This window comes from Pleurodeles waltl, chromosome 7 (assembly GCF_031143425.1).
Source record: "Pleurodeles waltl isolate 20211129_DDA chromosome 7, aPleWal1.hap1.20221129, whole genome shotgun sequence".
NCBI classification, from domain to species: domain Eukaryota; kingdom Metazoa; phylum Chordata; class Amphibia; order Caudata; family Salamandridae; genus Pleurodeles; species Pleurodeles waltl.
The window spans coordinates 5,113,198-5,133,433 of record NC_090446.1 but is presented as its reverse complement, the minus strand read 5'-3'; positions in this window follow the sequence as shown (position 1 = coordinate 5,133,433).

Below are 20,236 nucleotides of genomic sequence, written 5' to 3'. Positions count from 1 at the left end.
TAAGGCAATTCGCACCTTACACAGCAGGTACACCAAACCCCTTACATCTGAGGCGAGTCATACCTCCCACACATAAGGTGAGACTACTTCCACACATGTGAGGCGAGTCAGACCTCCCACACCTGAGGTGAGACTGTTCCCATACATGAGGTGAGTAATTCCACACACCTTAGAGGTTCTGACCACAAGCACCTGACATGGGCCTGTTACCACACACCAGGGTGCGCTAGACTGTCCCACTTCTGAGGTGAGTCAGACTTCCCACACCTGAGGCGAGACTGGTCCCACACACATGAAGTGAATCTAATTCCACACATCTCAGAGAGTCTGAGCCCACACACCTGAGAGAAGTCTGACCCCATGCACCTGAGGTGAGACTGTTACCACACATGTGAGGTAAGCCGAATTCCACATACCTGAGGGGAGCCAGACCTCCCCCACCATGAGATAAGTCTAATTCCACACATCTCAGATGAACGTGTTCCCACACCTGAGGACAGCCAGACACTTCCATGCACCTGAGGTGATTCTGACCCCCCGCCCACACACACCTCTGAGGTGAGTTAGACCCCATGCACTTGAGGGAATTATGGTCCCTCCACATACCTGAGTCTGATCCCACACAACTAAGGTGAGTCTGATACCATGCACCTGAGGTGGGTCAGACCTCTCACACCTCAGATGAGACTGTTCCCCCACACCTGGGTGATACCAGACTGTCCCACTCCTGTGGTAAGTGTAATTCCACACATCAGGTGAACTTATTCCCACACCTGAGAAGAGCCAGACACCCCACGCATCCCCCACACACCTGAGGTGAGCCAGACCCACCCCACGCACCCAAGGTGAGTCAGATCCCCCACGCACCTGATGAGGATCAGACCTCCCATGCCTGAGGAGAAGCTGTTGCCACACACCTGAAGTGAGACTGTTACCACCCACCTGAGGTACACCTGTTCCCACACACCTGGGGTGACACCAGACTGCCTCACTCCTGAGGTAAGTGTAATTTCACACACCTCAGATGAATTTGTTCCCATACCTTAGGAGAGCCAGACCCCCATGCACCTGAGGTGATCCAGACCCCCCATGCACCTGAGGTGATCCAGACCCCCCATGCACCTGAGGTGATCCAGACCCTCCACGCACCTGAGGTGATCCAGACCCTCCTCGCACCTGAGGTGAGCCAGACTCTCCATGCATCTGAGGTGAGCCAGACCCTCCACGCATCTGAGGTGAGTCATACCCTCCACGCACCTGAGGTGAGCAAGACCTACCACGCACCTGACGGGACCAGACCCTCCACGCACCTGAAGTGAGCCAGACCCTCCACGCACCTGAGGTGAGCCAGACCCTCTACGCACCTGAGGTGAGCAAGACCCTCCACGCACCTGAGGTGAGCCAGACCCTCCATGCACCTGAGGTGAGCCAGACCCTCCACGCACCTGAGGTGAGCCAGACCCTCCACACAACTGAAGTGAGTCTGACCCCACACAACTGAAGTGAGTCTGACCCCCACGCACCTGAGGTGAGTCTGACCCCATGCTCCTGAGGTGAATCAAACACCCCCCACACATCTGAAGTGAGACAAACTCCCCGTGTTCCTGAGGTGAGCCAGACCCCCTATGCACCTGAGATGAGTGAGACTCCAAGCACCTGAGGTGAGTCAGGCCTCCCCATGCACCTGAGGTCAGACCTCTCAATGCACCTAAGGTGGGTCAGACTTTCCCACGCACCTGAGGTGAGTCAGACTTCCCCACGCACTGGAGGTGAGTCAGACTTCCCCACGCACTGGAGGTGAGTCAGACCTCCCATGCACCTGAGCTGAGTCATACCCCCCATGCACCTGAGGTGAGTCGGACTCCCCGACGCACCTGAGGTGAGTCAGACTCCCCCACACACCTGACGGGAGCCAGACTCCCCCACACATCTGAGGTGAGCCAGACCCCCTCACGCATCTAAGGTGAGTAATAACCCACATGCACCTGAGAGAATCAGAACGCCCACGTACCTGAAATGGATCAAAGCAAGACCCCCCCACACACACCTGATGGAAGTCAGACCCCCATGCACCAGAGGTGAGCCAGACCCTCCATGTACCTGAGGCGAGCCAGACCCCCCCCCCACACACACACCTTAGGTGAGTCAGAACTCAAGCACCTGAGGTGAGTCTGACCCCATGCAACTGGAGTCTGACCCCCACGCTCCAGAGGTGAGTCAACCCCCCCATGTACCTGAGGTAATTCAACCCCCCACGTACCTGAGGTGAGTCAGACCCCCTATGCACCTGCGATGAGTCAGAGCCCAAGCACCTGAGGTGAGTCAGGTCTCTCCAGGCACCTGAGGTGAGTCTGACCCCACACACCTGACATGAGTCTTACCCCCAGGTACCTGTGGTGAGCATGTTTCCACACCCCTGAGGTGAGCCGGACCACAAGGAGCTGTAGTGAGCCTGTTCCCACATGCCTGAGATGAAGAGAAGCACCTGAAGTGAGTGATTCTACACTCCTCAAGTGAATTTAACTCCACACACCTGAGGTGAGTCTAATTCCACACACCTGAGGTGACTCTGACCCCACATTCCTGAGATGAAGGTGAAATGCACACATATGAGATAAGTCTGGCCCCACGCACCTGACGTGAGACTGATGCTATCCACCTGAGGAGAGTCTGACTTCACATTCCGGAGATGAGTCTCAGCAGTTCTGCTGTGCTGAGTTATGCTCCATGCATTATTCTCAGGACAGCAAGCTTGAGGTCTTCAGTTGTTGTTTTTCCTGCTCCCTGTCAGTGCAGTGGCACTTATGTCTATTAGTTTCTGACTGAAGGACATTCCCCTTTTGTGTGACAGAAAGTGCCAAACGACAACTTCCATCTCATGCAGTTGGGTTGTGGCTTCTGCCCACTTTGCAGATCCCTTGAGGGTTTTAACAAACTCTGTGGAGATATTAAAAAATATGAGGTGAGATTAAATTGCCAAAGTGTGCAAAAGCATTTCCTTTCATTCCTTCCCCTCCTAAATCTAGTTCCCATTTGGCTCAAATGTGTTTCACAAGGTCAGGGGTATGCAGTACTCACAACATATATATTCTGGATTTCCCTTTCCTAGTGAGATGTTCCATGATCAATTTTAGTTCTAAGGGATTAAGGCCCAGATTTACTAAGCCAGAGCGTTGTGACGCAAGGCAACGCAAGGGCTTAAGTGATATTTACTGAGCCGCGCAAAGTCACTTTCCGGAGCTCAGTAAATCCAGAGTAGCGCAAGGCAGTGCAAATCCCTGCTTTGTGTTACTCTGCGTTGGGAAGGCGTTCCATGTGTGGAGCGTGGGAGATCTTAGGTATCCATGTATGGATTTAGGTACAGTCCCAGACTTGCTAAGGGTAATAAACCTGGGAATGATTGAAATGCTACACCATCCAAACAGAGGCATAACAAGGAGAAATATGTTTGTTTCCTCGTTATTTCCTCTTTCTGCGTTTGTTGCATTCTGCAGCACATGTAGAAAGAGGGAAGTGCCTAGGATGATTGTTTTTTTTTGCAGGAAGGCTCCTTCATGCACAAAAACAATCTTGCCGGTAACACAGGCACTGTTGTGGTAGGGGGCCGCACTGACTGCACACAGTGCTCCAGCGCAGGGAGAGCAGGAATGCGCCATATCTAGTAATTACGGTGCATTCCTGCTCTCTTCATGTGACGCAGCGCAGCAAGTCGTCTTGCATTGTTGCCTTGCGTCAAATGTTAGTAAATCTGGCACTAAATGTGGGTACAGATGTAACTCTGCCTTAGTATGCCTCACGCGTGCAATGTAGCTGTAAAATTGGGACTGGTGGAGGGAGTTTTTTAATGCCAGATTCTCAATGTGACTGCCTTCTCACCTATCTCCAAGCCTCAATATCTACATCAGGTCCCAGGGTGGAGAAGCCACTAGCCTTGATGCCCGAGAGCGCCACAGATCCTGAAATGAAGGGATCTCGCCAGTTATAGCTCCCTCCCACTGAATCCACTTCCGTGCCCCATGCCAGCAGATTATAAGGATTCTGGCCACCAGAGGTAGTGTCTGCAGGATCTCTGCTCCACAAAGTAGCCTCTTCAACCCATGCTCCTGTAGGAAGTCTCTCTCCAGTCTGCTTGTTGGGTCGTCCTGTTCACAAATGTCCAGTCACTGATGAGGTTCGGTTGAGCAGCCCTTTAGCACAGCCAGATATCACCTGTCCAGAGGCCCCCATTGTTTTGGTGCCTGTAAGCACTTTTGAAACAATACCTTTGAGTTGCACCCACGCATAGATAGGTATGTATGAAGGATTGTAGTTTCCTGAAAAAAGCATGTTGAGATAGCATATGGATAATTGTGCAGTACTTGTTGTAGGCTGCAAAGCAAGATCATTTTGAACAGGGCTTACATTATATTGTTAACCATGGATCCAGGCCTCAAGATATGTAGGAGCATGTTGTTGGCATATAAGGAGACCCTATCCTTATCAAGGCTATCTGGTTAAAGCCCCAGATGTGTGCATCTGTTATGATCCACTGTGTAAGGGGGTTTCTTCACCAAACCAAACAGAAGGGGGGCGAGTGGACAAGCCTGTAGGACGCTGCGTTCAATATAGGAAGAGTGAGGTATTCCCTTGATGCGGACCTGAACCAATGTGCTCTGTAGTTATGTTGATGTATCCCAAAAAGGCCGGGCCAGAATTCAGACTAGTCAAGCTTTGTTGTAGAAACGGCCGATGCAGAGTCAAAGTCCTTTTCGAGGTCCATCAGGAGCAAGGCACTGAGGTCTTGAAGATCTTTGAATTTATCTTGCTCCACTGTAATAGCATAAAGTGTTCATAGTCTCCTTGTATTAGGAGTGAATCGTTCTTTCCTCACTCTTGGAGAACAACCTGCTGCCTTAGCCAGGAGGGCCTTCCTCTCTCTCATCATACCCCGGACAGGGGACTGATACACCGGATTGGTTGAACAGCTACGAGAGAAACAGAGGAGTGTAATCATAGGACCAGGTATTATATCGCCTCCATGTGCTTTCACATCCAAGTTTTAAGCGGTGACCAGAATCTCTCCACCTTAGTGACCCCCCTTGCTGTGTCCATTCTAAAAGCATACCAGTTGTTCCAGTCACTCTATAAGAAGGGGGTACCGTTCTACCCATTTCCTATAGATTTCTTGCCTAGCTAACAATATAGCATAAAGCAACAATTTCTGTGTCGCTTTTAAGCTTTCCTGTATGCTCCAATCTACCAAAGATAACTAAAAGAAGGCTAATTTTAATATCGACTCCCAGAGCGTTTGAAATTGTTACCCTCACTGCTTGCCAAAGGGATCGTATTTCCGGGCATTCCATACCCATATGGACATCTGTGGCCTTTTCCATTCTGCACTTTCCGCATTTTGCCACCCCTCCATTCCCCGTTTTTGACAACTTACAGTTGACACATATGCCCTGTGCATTGAATACAGATGGTTTCATCTGTAAGTGGCAGGTTTGACCACAGAGTACAAGGTACGCATAGACGCCTGCCACACATCCTGCAACTGTACTCCCGGGAAGGAATTTCCCCACACATCATCAGCTAACTTAAACTCACCATCCACCACATCGATCATCTCCCAATACCACACGACCACTTCTCTTTTTGGGGGAGGGCCTCCCATTATCTTTTCCTCTAACTGATGCTTCAGACCAAAACTCCTACACCCCTCCTGTGCCCACCCTTTCAGTTGGAGATACTTTAATCTTGACAAATCCCCACCTGTCTGTGCCCAAATTTCCTCCCATGGGAGTAAGCTGCCATCCTTAAACAATTCACCCCAATTTTTAAACCCAGCGTTCTTAATTGGAGTAGCCAAAATGTCCTTGAGACATTCTGGCGTGCCTGGTGAATCCCGAATAGGTGCCCAGCGACTATAGTGTTCTACCGTGCATATGCACCTCACACTATACCATAGTTTTGCTGCATCTTTCAACACTTTTAGTTTGATTTTTTGAAAAATAATTTGCAGCCCCCTTCACTTCCCCTACCATAGCCCTAAACATGCATCCCACACCTGTCATATCGGGGGGGGAAAGAGCATCCTTACATTTTTAAGTTGAAAGGCCCAACTAGTCCCCCTTTCTCCTTTCTTCTACGCAACTTCTTCCATTAACTTTTTGCTCCTTTCTGTGCCTATATAAATGAATTAATATCCTGTTGCATCTTAGCTACCAGCTTCTTATACAATTGCAACGGGATTTAATTAAATAAAAAAAAACTAACCCTAGACAAAATCACCGTCTTTACCAGATTCACCCTACTGAGAATTGACAGAGGTAGATACATCCAGCCTCTTATCATATTACTACATTCCATATGCACTTTTTTAAGGTTAACTAGTGGGATCTGCTCAATATCTTGTGCAATCTTAAAGCCTAAGTATCTCATTTTGGTTTTATTTAGCCGCCTTTCCATTCTCTGATTCCACACCATTATGTCTGTCTTCTCCGCATTAACCTGATAACCAGACACTTTCCCAAACTCCTCAACTATATCAAAAACTGCCAGAAGAGCTAGCTGTTAGTAGGACCGGTGTACAGAGGAAGAGCTCATCGGCATACATAGAGACTTTTTTCTCCCATCCACCGCGTAAAAAAGTTCAAATCCTTTGGTCCTGCCTTATTTTTCTGGCTAAAGGTTCAATATACAAGTTAAACAGTATCGGAGAGAGCGGACAACCCTGTCTCGTACCTCTGGTTATTTTAAAAGAGGAGATCAGACTCCCATTTACCAGCACCGTAGCTGAAGTGTTCAAATAGATTTGGACCATCATCAGAATTTATTCCCAAATTGATACTCCTTTAATATAGTAACTAAATTGACCCAATTCACTATATCAAAAGGCATCCAATGTAACAACTGCTAAAGGGAGACTAAACATTGTTGCCAAGTTGATAGCCCCAATTAAGCTAGACGTTAACTCATGAAGATGCATACCCTTTGTGAAACCTTTCTGATCCTTATGAAGATCACCTACCACGCCATTCATCCTCTCTGCCAACACCTTAGGGAAGATCTTATAATCTGAATTCAACAGCGAGATTGGTCTATATGACTCACATCTAGACAGGTTTTTACCTGGCCTCAGAACCAAAGTTATTATTGCATCATTCCATGATTCTGGAAGTCTACCCCTCTATCATAAATCTCTTCAAACAGAGATAGAATCTTTCTGATCAATCTTTTGGCCAAGAGTTTGGGCGAGGGCTTAGTTTCTATGTTTACAACTAAAATAGGGTGATATGAGGAGCAATCTGTAGGGGTCTTGTCAAGTTTTACTATAACCAAGATTGTTGCACACCGCAGGTCGCAAATTAGAGAACCAGTCTGGAAAGCCTCTCCAAGTAATACCAGGATATAGGAGTCAGGAGTGAGGCATTTCTTTTTGAAGATTCTAAGGGCATTTCATTGGGACTGAGCCTATTCTCTCGCAGCATATCACTAATTGCTACTTGTATTTTTTCTATTGTCCGAGGAAGGTACGACTCAAATTGATCCTCCATGTTTAGGGAGCATACCAATAGGTTTTTTACTATATAATTTCCACCTCTCTTGTCGGTGGGTGTTGCCTCTTCTACTTCTTTAATAGCCCACGAACGCTGGGATTCCCAAATCCAACTAACTGTTCTAGCTTCCATTTCTCCAGTCACCAGCTAGTCCAGCAGTTTGCCAGCTTTATCACCTACTTCGTAAATTTTATATTGTGGTACACCTCGGGTATATCTGGCAGATTTGACATTTAGGGGGTCATTCTAACCCTGGAGGTCGGCGACCGCCAGGGCTAAAATGACGGAAGCACCGCCAACAGGCTGGCGGTGCTTCCATGGGCATTCTGACTGCGGCGGTACAGCCGCGGTCAGAAACGGGAAACCGGCGGTGTCCCGCCGGTTTCCCGCTGCCCCAGGGAATCCTCCACGGCGGCGCTGCTTGCAGCGCCGCCATGGGGATTCCGACCCCCTTACCGCCATCCTGTTCCTGACGGTTTTCACCGCCAGGAACAGGATGGCGGTAATGGGTGTCGTGGGGCCCCTGGGGGCCCCTGCAGTGCCTATGCCAATGACATGGGCACTGCGGGGGCCCCCTAACAGAGCCCCACAAAGATTTTCAGTGTCTGCCTAGCAGACACTGAAAATTGCGACGGGTGCAACTGCACCCGTCGCACCCTTTCCACTCCGCCGGCTCCATTCGGAGCCGGCATCCTCGTGGAAGGAGGTTTCCCGCTGGGCGGGCGGGCGGCCTTCTGGCGGTCGCCCGCCAGCCCAGCGGGAAACTCAGAATGACCACCGCGGTCTTTTGACCGCGGTACGGTCTTCTGGCGGTTCCCGCTTGGCGGGAATCACCCCCTTAATGTCTAATGGGATGTTGGCACCTTCTAGCTGGTAAAGGGTTTCATCACCTTTTAGCAGATCTAGTTTTCTTTCCGCAGTAGTAACAGATTCTTCTACAGATGTGACTTCTCGCCCCCTTCTGCGGCTTGCCTAAGGATAACTGCCTTAAATCGATCCCATAGTGTAATGGCTGAAGAGCACCTTGGCTTTTTTCAATTCAAATTGGACTTTAATCTGCACTCAGAGGAATACTACAAAATCACTGTCCACTAACCACCACACATTCATGTTCCGGGGGGGGACTTCTGTTTGGATGGTCTAGACTCAGTTCTATGGGTGAGTGGTCAGATGACCACTGAGGGAGACTACTTGTACCAGTGATACTGGTCAGTTCAGCTGCCTGGGTAAAGAAGTGGTGTAGGAAGATGGCTCTCTATATGGTGCTCTAAAAAGAAGTACACCGTGCAGAGTCCAGTGGATCCCCAGTTGGTTCTCAGATGCAAAAGTGTATAGGACTAATGCTCTATTTGTGGTAGTGTGGGCGAGCAGCTAGGCTTATCAGAGGGTAGTGCTAAGCATTTTTATACTCACAGAGGCAATAAATGAGATACAATGTTAGAAATGGGGTCTCTAGTTGAGAGTTTACACCCTGTCCAAGTAGGAACCCTCATTCTAGTCTGGGTAAGGGAGATACTAAGCTCAGATAACCCCTGCTCACGCCCTTGGTAACTTGGCAGGAGCAGTCAGGCACATCTCAGAAGCAATGTGGAAAGCATTTGCACATAACACACAGTAATACAGTGAAAACACTACAAACGGACACCACACCAGTTTTAGAAAAATAGCCAATATTTATCTGTGTAAAACAAGACCAAAATGAGAAAAATCCAACATACAATAATAAAGATATGAATTTTGCAAGAATTAACTCAAAAATACAGTTCCTTGAAGTCAATATCTCTGCTGGGACTATCATGGCTTAGTGAACAACAAATCCAACAGTTCAGGCTGGCTGGAGCGTCGCGGGCCAGCTATGATGTCGAGAGGACCCGCGAACAGTACCTTGGAAATGTAGGGAGTCGTGAACCTCTCTATGAGATCTTCGGTTCTGGAGGTCGGTACAGGGGTCGGCGGGCCCTTGAAGTCAAACTCCAGGCTTGTGACAAAGTCAGGAGCGCTGGCGCTGAGGGCGTTGGGCTGCGGGACGATGCGATGTGCGTGTTCCCATAGGTCACGTTGCAGGCAGCACCTCGTTGACGAGCAATACCACTGACCTGGTCAGTGCACTGCACTGCCTCCCGTGGCTCCACTTGGTAAGTAGAGTCCTCATCCTTCGCTCCTCTGAACTCCTAACCCCTCATCCCTGGTGTCTAGTGGGAGAACTCTGCTTTCCTGCTAGGCTACTTCTCTCTTCGTTTTCTCCTCTCTCCGTGTGCTCTCTCTTCCGTGTCTGCCCCCTCTGCCGTTCGCTATTCACAGTGCTCCTTTCTTAACTTTGGACTTTGCTTACACTCTTTCTCTGCTTTTTCCCTCCACTCTGCTCTCCCCACCTCTTCCCTGCTGCTGCCCCTGCGGCCCCACCCCCTCCTCCCTCTCGCTGCACTCCTGCTGCTGCCCTGCCCCCTTTTTTTCGCACCGTTTTTGCCCCTGCCTCGCAGGTGTCCTTTCCTCCCCCCCCACCTCCCTACTTAATGGCGGCCGCTACGTGGTAGGTCGAGCAATACCACTGACCTGGTCAGTGCACTGCTCTGCCTCGCGTGGCTCCACTTGGTAAGTAGAGCCCTCATCCCTCGCTCCTCTGAACTCCTGACCCGTCAGGAGTACGAGGCCCTCCTCCACCCGCAGGCTTCTGCCTGTGCCAAATCACTGGTGTAGAGCTCTGCTTTCCTGCTAGGCTGCCTCTCTCCTCCTTTTCTCCTCTCTCCGTTTGCTCTCTCTTCCGTGTCTGCCCCCTCTGTGCCCCTTCTGCCATTCGCTTTTCACAGTGCTCCTTTCTTGACTTTTGACTTTGCTTAGACTCTCTCTCTGCTTTTTCCCTCCACTCTGATCTCTCTCACTCTCGCTTCCTCCTCCCTCCCCCTGCTGCCCCGCCCCTCCTCTCTCTCGCGCTGCACTCCCACCGCTGCTGCCCCGCCCCCATTTTTTCATGCCGTTTTTGCCCCCTCTCCCACCTCCCAGCTGTCCTCTCCTCCCCACACCTCCCTACTTAATGACGGCCGCTGCATGGTAGGTCGAGCAATACCACTGACCTGGTCAGTGCACTGCTCTGCCTCCCGTGGCTCCACTTGGTAAGTAGAGCCCTCACTCCTCTGAACTCCTAACCCCTGCCAGGAGTTCAAGGCCCTCCTCCACCTGCAGGCTTCTGCCTGCGCCTCATCCCTGGTGTCTAGTGAGAGAGCTCTGCTTTCCTGCTAGGCCGCCTCTCGCCTCCTTTTCTCCTCTCTCCGTGTGCTCTCGCTTCCGTGTCTGCCCCCTCTGTGCCCCTTCTGCTGTTTGCTATTCACAGTGCTCCTTTCTTAACTTTTGACTTTGCTTACACTCTCTCCGCTTTTTCCCTCCACTGCTCTCTCTTCCGTGTCTACCCCCTCTGTGCCCCTTCTGCCGTTCGCTTTTCACAGTGCTCCTTTCTTGACTTTGCTTACACTCTCTCTCCGCTTTTTCCCTACACTCTGATCTCTCTTCTGTCTGCCCCCTCTGTGCCTCTTCTGCCGTTCGCTTTTCACAGTGCTCCTTTTTTAACTTTGCTTACACTATCTCCGCTTTTTCCCTCCACTCCGTTCTCCCCCCTCTCTCTCCCCTGCTGCTGCCCCTGCAGCCCCGGCCCCTCATCTCTCTCTCACTACACTCCCGCCGCTGCTGTCCCACCCCCTTTTTTTGTGCCGTTTTCGCTCCGCCTCGCAGCTGTCCTCTCCTCCCCCCACCTCCCTACTTAATGACGGCTGCTGCTTGGTAGGTCGAGCAATACCACTGACCTGGTCAGTGCACTGCTCGCCTCCCGTGGCTCCAATTGGTAAGTAGAGCCCTCATCCCTCGCTCCTCTGAACTCCTAATCCCTGTCAGGAGTTCAAGGCCCTCCTCCACCCGCAGGCTTCTGCCTGCGCCTCATCCCTTGAAATCTAGTGGGAGAGCTCTGTTTTCGTGCTAGGCCGCCTCTCTCCGTGTCTGCCTCCTCTGTACCTCTTATGCCGTTCTCTTTTCACAGTGCTCCTTTTTTGACTTTGCTTACTCTCTCTCTGCTTTTTCCCTCCACTCTGGTCTCCCCCTCTCTCTCCCCGGCCGCTGCTGCGGCCGCCCCTACGGCCCGCCCCCTCCTCTCTCTCGCTGCACTCCTGCACCGCCCCTTTTTTTCACACCGGTTTCGCCTCTGGCTCCCAGCTGTCCTCTCCTCCCCCACACCTCCCAACTTAATGGCGGCCGCTGTAGGAAAGTACCATCTTGCCTGGCATGTTACCCCCATTTTTCACTGTATATATGTTGTTTTAGTTGTATGTGTCACTGGGACCCTGTTCACCAGGGCCCCAGTGCTCATAAGTGTGCCTGAATGTGTTACCTGTGTAGTGACTAACTGTCTCACTGAGGCTCTGCTAATCAGAACCTCAGTGGTTATGCTCTCTCATTTCTTTCTAAATTGTCACTAACAGGCTAGTGACCAATTTTACCAATTTACATTGGCTTACTGGAACACCCTTATAATTCCCTAGTATATGGTACTGAGGTACCCAGGGTATTGGGGTTCCAGGAGATCCCTATGGGCTGCAGCATTTCTTTTGCCACCCATAGGGAGCTCTGACAATTCTTATACAGGCCTGCCACTGCAGCCTGAGTGAAATAACGTCCACGTTATTTCACAGCCATTTTACACTGCACTTAAGTAACTTATAAGTCACCTATATGTCTAACCTTTACCTGGTAAAGGTTAGGTGCAAAGTTACTTAGTGTGAGGGCACCCTGGCACTAGCCAAGGTGCCCCCACATTGTTCAGAGCCAATTCCCTGAACTTTGTGAGTGCGGGGACACCATTACACGCGTGCACTACATATAGGTCAATACCTATATGTGGCTTCACAATGGTAACTCCGAATATGGCCATGTAACATGTCTAAGATCATGGAATTGCCCCCTCTATGCCATCCTGGCATTGTTGGCACAATTCGATGATCCCAGTGGTCTGTAGCACAGACCCTTGCACTGCCAAACTGCCTTTCCTGGGGTTTCACTGCAGCTGCTGCTGCCAACCCCTCAGACAGGTTTCTGCCCTCCTGGGGTCAAGCCAGGCTTGTCCCAGGATGGCAGAACAAAGGACTTCCTCTGAGAGAGGGTGTTACACCCTCTCCCTTTGGAAAATGGTGTGAAGGCAGGGGAGGGGTAGCCTCCCCCAGCCTCTGGAAATGCTTTCTTGGGCACAGATGTGCCCAATTCTGCATAAGCCAGTCTACACCGGTTCAGGGACCCCTTAGCCCCTGCTCTGGCGCGAAACTGGACAAAGGAAAGGGGAGTGACCACTCCCCTGACCTGCACCTCCCCTGGGAGGTGTCCAGAGCTCCTCCAGTGTGCTCCAGACCTCTGCCATCTTGGAAACAGAGGTGCTGCTGGCACACTGGACTGCTCTGAGTGGCCTGTGCCACCAGGTGACGTCAGAGACTCCTTGTGATAGGCTCCTTCAGGTGTTGCTAGCCTATCCTCTCTCCTAGGTAGCCAAACCCTCTTTTCTGGCTATTTAGGGTCTCTGTCTCTGGGGAAACTTTAGATAACGAATGCAAGAGCTCAGCCGAGTTCCTCTGCATCTCTCTCTTCACCTTCTGATAAGGAATCGACTGCTGACCGCGCTGGAAGCCTGCAAACCTGCAACAAAGTAGCTAAGACGACTACTGCAACTCTGTAACGCTGATCCTGCCGCCTTCTCGACTGTTTTCCTGTCTGTGCATGCTGTGGGGGTAGTCTGCCTCCTCTCTGCACCAGAAGCTCCGAAGAAATCTCCCGTGGGTCGACGGAATCGTCCCCCTGCAACCGCAGGCACCAAAAAGCTGCATTACCGGTCCCTTGGGTCTCCTCTCAGCACGACGAGCGAGGTCCCTCGAATCCAGCAACTCTGTCCAAGTGGCCCCCACAGTCCAGTGACTCTTCAGTCCAAGTTTGGTGGAGGTAAGTCCTTGCCTCACCTCGCTGGGCTGCATTGCTGGGAACCGCGACTTTTGCAGCTACTCCGGCCCCTGTGCACTTCCGGCAGAAATCCTTCGTGCACAGCCAAGCCTGGGTCCACGGCACTCTAACCTGCATTGCACGACTTTCTAAGTTGGTCTCCGGCGACGTGGGACTCCTTTGTGTAACTTCGGGTGAGCACTGTTTCACGCATCCTCGTAGTGCCTGTTTCTGGCACTTCTCCGGGTGCTACCTGCTACTGAGAGGGCTCCTTGTCTTGCTCGACGTCCCCTCTCTCTCCTGGTCCAATTTGCGACCTCCTGGTCCCTCCAGGGCCACAGCAGGGTCCAAAAACGCTAACTGCACGATTTGCAGCTAGCAAGGCTTGTTGGCGTTCTTTCGGCGGGAAAATACTTCTGCACAACTCTCCACGGCGAGAGGGATCCGTCCACCAAAGGGGAAGTCTCTAGCCCTTTTCGTTCCTGCAGTAACCTCAGCTTCTTCTGTCCAGTAGAAGCTTCTTTGCACCCACAGCTGGCATTTCCTGGGCATATGCCCATCTCCGACTTGCTTGTGACTTTTGGACTTGGTCCCCTTGTTCCACAGGTACCCTAGATTGGAAATCCACAGTTGTTGCATTGTTGGTTTGTGTCTTTCCTGCATTATTCCTCTAACACGACTTCTTGGTCCTTAGGGGAACTTTAGTGCCCTTTGCACTCACTTTTCAGGGTCTTGGGGAGGGTTATTTTTCTAACTCTCACTATTTTCTAATAGTCCCAGCGACCCTCTACAAGGTCACATAGGTTTGGGGTCCATTCGTGGTTCGCATTCCACTTTTGGAGTATATGGTTTGTGTTGCCCCTATCCCAATGTGTCCCCATTGCATCCTATTGTAACTATACATTGTTTGCACTGTTTTCTAAGACTATACTGCATATTTTTGGTATTGTGTACATATATCTTGTGTATATTTCCCATCCTCTCACTGAGGGTACACTCTGAGATACTTTGGCATATTGTCATAAAAATAAAGTACCTTTATTTTTAGTATAACTGTGTATTGTGTTTTCTTATGATATTGTGCAAGGGACACTTGTGGTACTGCAGGAGCTTCACTCGTCTCCTAGTTCAGCCTAAGCTGCTCTGCTAAGCTGCCATTATCTATCAACCTATGCTGCTAGACACCCTATACACTAATAAGGGATAACTGGGCCTGGTGGAAGGTGCAAGTACCCCTTGGTACTCACTACAATCCAGTCCAGCCTCCTACATTGGTTGTGCAGCGGTGAGATAAGTGCTTTGAGACTACTTACCACTCTTGTCATTGTACTTTTCATAAGAGAAAAATATACAAAACAAGTTCAGTGTGTGTACACATAGCTAAAAGTTTTGCATTTCCTCTTTTCACTCTTTTCTAAGTGCTGAAAAGTACTTCTAAACTTTCTAAAAAGTTTAACAAGTTTTTTTTTTCTGTCTTTCTAAAAGTTCTGAAAACTTTTTTCTCTTATTCTATCACTTTAACTCTCTCTAGAAAATGTCTGGCACAGGCCAAAATGTTGACCTGTCGAAGATTGCATATGATCACCTTAGCTGGAAAGGAGCAAGGAGTCTCTGCATAGAGAGAGGTTTGAGTGTAGGGAAGAATCCTTCCTTGGAATTGTTACTTAACATGCTTAGAGAACAAGATAAGGCTAAAAGTGCCCCATCTGTTGAAAAAGTAGCTAATGGTTCCCAATCTGATCCAGGGACTCCCCCAGGAAAAGGTTCAGGAAAGAAACTTCTTAGCCTGCCCATTACTAGACAGTCTAGCATAGTTGGTAATGATGAAGAGCCACACCATACAAATAGTGTTGTCTCACATCATAGCAAGAGCATTTATTCTCACCACAGTGGAAGTGATGTTTCTGTTAGCCAAGCTGTTAGGGTGCCCTCTGTAAGGGACAGGTCTCCTTCTGTTCATTCCCATTATACCTCTGTGTCTAGGAATGTCCCTCCCACCAACCCTGATGACAGATTGTTAGAAAGGGAACTCAATAAGTTGAGGGTGGAACAAACCAGACTGAAGCTTAAAAAGCAACAGCTGGATTTGGATAGACAGTCTTTAGAATTAGAGAAGGAAAGACAGAAGTTGGGTTTTGAAACCCATGGTGGCAGCAGCAGTATTCCCCATAGTCATCCTGCAAAAGAGCATGATTCCAGGAATCTGCATAATATAGTTCCCCCTTATAAGGAGGGGGATGACATTAACAAGTGGTTTGCTGCACTTGAGAGGGCCTGTGTTGTACAGGATGTCCCTCAAAGGCAGTGGGCTGCTATCCTATGGCTATCATTTAGTGGAAAAGGTAGGGATAGGCTCCTTACTGTGAAAGAAAGTGATGCCAATAATTTTACAGTTCTTAAGAATGCACTCCTGGATGGTTATGGCTTAACCACTGAACAATACAGGATAAAGTTCAGAGAAACCAAAAAGGAGTCTTCACAAGACTGGGTTGATTTCATTGACCATTCAGTGAAGGCCTTGGAGGGGTGGTTAAATGGCAATAAAGTTACTGATTTTGAAAGCCTGTATAACTTGATCCTGAGAGAGCATATTCTTAATAATTGTGTGTCTGATTTGTTGCACCAGTACTTGGTGGATTCTGATCTGACCTCTCCCCAAGAATTGGGAAAGAAGGCAGACAAATGGGTCAGAGCAAGGGTGAACAGAAAAGTTCATACAGGGGGTGACAAAGATGGCAACAAAAAGAAGGATGGTAAGTCTTCTGACAAGGGTGGGGACAAATCTAAAAATGAGTCTTCATCAGGCCCACAAAAACACTCTGGTGGGGGGGGGGGGTCCAAATCCTCCTTTAATCACAACAAAGAAAAGAAACCATGGTGCTATTTATGTAAAGTAAAAGGCCATTGGACAACAGATCCCAGTTGTCCAAAGAAAAGCACCAAGCCTCCTACCACTACAACCCCTACTGCTACACCTAGTGTCCCTACTAATAGCAGTGGTGGTGGGAGCAAACCTACTAATAGCCAATCCAAGGGAGTAGCTGGGCTCACTTTTGGTAACTTAGTTGGGGTTGGTCTGGTTAGGGAGACCACAGAGGCTGTGTTAGTCTCTGAGGGGGCTATTGATTTAGCCACCTTAGTTGCTTGTCCCCTTAATATGGATAAGTACAAGCAGCTACCCCTAATAAATGGTGTTGAGGTTCAGGCCTACAGGGACACTGGTGCCAGTGTGACTATGGTCATAGAGAAACTGGTCCACCCTGAACAACACCTACTTGGTCACCAGTACCAAGTAACCGATGCTCACAACAACACACTTAGCCACCCCATGGCTGTTGTAAATCTCAACTGGGGGGGGTTACTGGTCCAAAGAAAGTTGTGGTAGACACAGATTTACCTGTAGACTGTCTATTAGGAAAAGATTTGGAGACATCAGCTTGGTCGGATGTGGAGTTGGAGGCCCATGCAGCAATGCTGGGCATCCCAGGGCATATTTTTGCTTTAACCAGGGCTCAGGCCAAAAAGCAAAAAGGACAGGGAAGCTTGGATCCTGGAACAATGGACCAAGTGCTCTCTAAAGCTAGGGCAAGTAGAAGCAAACCACTTCCTACTATCCCTCCCTCTACAGTGGATTCTACTTCTAAGGAAGAAGAATTTCCACACTGTGCAGAACCTACACCAGAGGAGCTGGAAGCAGACACTGCTGAGCTTTTGGGTGAAGGGGGGCCTGCCAGGGAGGAGCTGAGTGTGGCACAGCAAACCTGTCCCACACTAGAGGGTCTAAGACAGCAAGCTGTCAAACAGGCTAATGGGGATGTCAGTGACTCTCACAGAGTTTACTGGGAGGACAACCTCTTGTACACTGAGGCAAGGGATCCTAAACCTGGAGCTGCCAGGAGATTAGTGATTCCTCAGGAGTACAGAAAGTTCCTCCTAACTCTTGCCCACGACATTCCCCTAGCTGGGCATCTGGGACAAATGAAAACTTGGGACAGGCTTGTTCCCTTGTTTCATTGGCCTAGGATGTCTGAGGACACAAAAGAGTTTTGCAAGTCCTGTGAAACCTGTCAAGCCAGTGGCAAGACAGGTGGCACCCCAAAGGTACCCCTTATTCCACTGCCTGTGGTTGGGGTTCCCTTTGAAAGGGTAGGGGTTGACATAGTTGGCCCCCTTGACCCTCCTACTGCTTCAGGCAATAGGTTTATCTTGGTGGTAGTGGACCATGCCACAAGATACCCTGAAGCAATTCCTTTAAGGACCACTACAGCTCCTGCAGTGGCAAAGGCCCTCCTGGGAATATTTTCCAGGGTGGGCTTCCCAAAGGAAGTAGTATCAGACAGGGGAAGCAATTTCATGTCTGCATACTTAAAGGCCATGTGGAAGGAGTGTGGTGTGACTTACAAGTTCACTACACCCTATCATCCACAAACAAATGGACTGGTGGAGAGATTTAACAAACCTCTCAAAGGCATGATTATGGGTCTCCCTGAAAAACTCCGCAGGAGATGGGATATCCTTTTACCATGCCTCCTTTTTGCCTACAGGGAGGTACCCCAGAAAGGAGTGGGCTTCAGCCCCTTTGAACTTCTTTTTGGACACCCTGTTAGGGGTCCACTCACACTTGTCAAGGAGGGTTGGGAACAACCTTTAAAAGCTCCAAAACAAGATATTGTGGATTATGTACTTGGCCTCAGATCAAGGATGGCTGAGTACATGAAAAAGGCCAGTAAAAACCTTCAGGCCAGCCAAGAGCTCCAGAAGCAATGGCATGACCAGAAGGCTGTTTTGGTTCAGTACAAACCAGGGCAGAAAGTGTGGGTCTTGGAGCCTGTGGCCCCAAGAGCACTCCAAGATAAATGGAGTGGACCCCACACAATTGTTGAGAAAAAGGGTGAAGTCACCTATTTAGTTGACTTAGGCACTACAAGGAGTCCCCTTAGGGTACTCCATGTAAACCGCCTGAAACCCTACTATGACAGGGCTGATCTCACCCTGCTCATGGCAACTGATGAGGGACAGGAAGAAGACAGTGATCCTCTACCTGATCTCTTCTCTTCCACAGAACAAGATGCTCTTGTGGAAGGTGTAGTTTTGGCTGATTGTCTTACTGCTGAGCAGAAAGACCATTGCATAAATCTCCTAGATCAATTCTCTGAACTCTTCTCTACTGTGCCAGGTACCACTTCTTGGTGTGAGCACACTATAGACACTGGAGACAGCTTGCCTGTCAAAAGTAAGATCTATAGGCAGCCTGACCATGTCAGAGACTGCATAAAGCAAGAGGTGCAGAAAATGTTGGAACTAGGAGTGGTTGAGCACTCTGAAAGTCCATGGGCTTCTCCTGTGGTACTTGTACCAAAACCCCATTCCAAAGATGGAAAGAAGGAAATGCGGTTTTGTGTAGACTACAGAGGTCTCAACCTGGTAACCAAAACTGATGCTCACCCTATACCCAGGGCAGATGAGCTCATAGATACACTGGCATCTGCCAATTATCTAAGCACTTTTGACTTGACTGCAGGGTATTGGCAGATCAAATTGTCAGAAGATGCTAAACCTAAAACTGCATTTTCAACCATTGGAGGACATTACCAGTTCACTGTAATGCCTTTTGGATTGAAAAATGCACCTGCCACTTTTCAGAGGTTGGTGAACACAGTCCTGCAAGGGCTGGAGGCTTTCAGTGCAGCATATTTGGACGATATAGCTGTCTTTAGCTCCAGCTGGGATGATCACCTGGTCCACCTATGGAAAGTTTTAGAGGCCCTGCAAAAGGCAGGTCTCACTATCAAGGCTTCAAAGTGCCAGATAGGGCAGGGTAAGGTGGTTTATCTGGGACACCTTGTTGGTGGGGAACAGATTGCACCACTTCAGGGGAAAATCCAAACAATTATTGATTGGATTCCCCCTACCACTCAGACTCAGGTGAGAGCCTTCCTAGGCCTCACTGGGTATTACAGGAGGTTCATTAAGAACTATGGCTCCATTGCAGCCCCTCCTAATGACCTCACATCCAAGAAAATGCCTAAAAAGGTATTATGGACAGCAAACTGTCAGAAAGCTTTTGAGGAGCTGAAGCAGGCCATGTGCTCTGCACCTGTCCTGAAAAGCCCTTGTTACTCTAACAAATTCTATGTCCAAACTGATGCATCTGAATTAGGAGTAGGGGCAGTCCTATCACAACTTAATTCTGAGGGCCAGGATCAACCTGTTGCTTTTATTAGTAGGAGGTTGACCCCTAGAGAAAAGCGTTGGTCTGCCATAGAGAGGGAGGCCTTTGCTGTGGTCTGGGCTCTGAAGAAGTTGAGGCCATACCTGTTTGGCACTCACTTCATTTTTCAGACAGACCACAAACCTCTACTTTGGCTAAAACAAATGAAAGGTGAAAATCCTAAATTGTTGAGGTGGTCCATATCCCTACAGGGAATGGACTATACAGTGGAACATAGACCTGGGAGTAGCCACTCCAATGCAGATGGACTCTCCAGATATTTCCACTTAGACAATGAAGACTCATCAGGTCATGGCTAGTCTTATTGTCCTTCGTTTGGGGGGGGGGGGTTGTGTAGGAAAGTACCATCTTGCCTGGCATGTTACCCCCATTTTTCACTGTATATATGTTGTTTTAGTTGTATGTGTCACTGGGACCCTGTTCTCCAGGGCCCCAGTGCTCATAAGTGTGCCTGAATGTGTTACCTGTGTAGTGACTAACTGTCTCACTGAGGCTCTGCTAATCA